A 220-nucleotide genomic window follows, 5' to 3' on the forward strand; every position below is an offset into this window, starting at 1 on the left:
CCGCTCCCCGCCGCAGCCTCCCCAGCCGCTCCGTTGCCCATGCGGAGCGGAGGGAAGCGTCCCGGTGACACACAGAGCCGCACAAGGCACGCCGAGGGGCGGCTCACCCCGGACACGAAATAACCCTCCGCCGCCTCACCTCACAGCCCACCGCGCGCCTGCGCGGAAGGGCGGGGCTTGTGCCCCACCCCACCGCCGGCGGAGGGCGAGGCGGGCTGGG

This window comes from Lathamus discolor, chromosome 5, assembly GCF_037157495.1.
Source record: "Lathamus discolor isolate bLatDis1 chromosome 5, bLatDis1.hap1, whole genome shotgun sequence".
Lineage (NCBI taxonomy): Eukaryota > Metazoa > Chordata > Aves > Psittaciformes > Psittacidae > Lathamus > Lathamus discolor.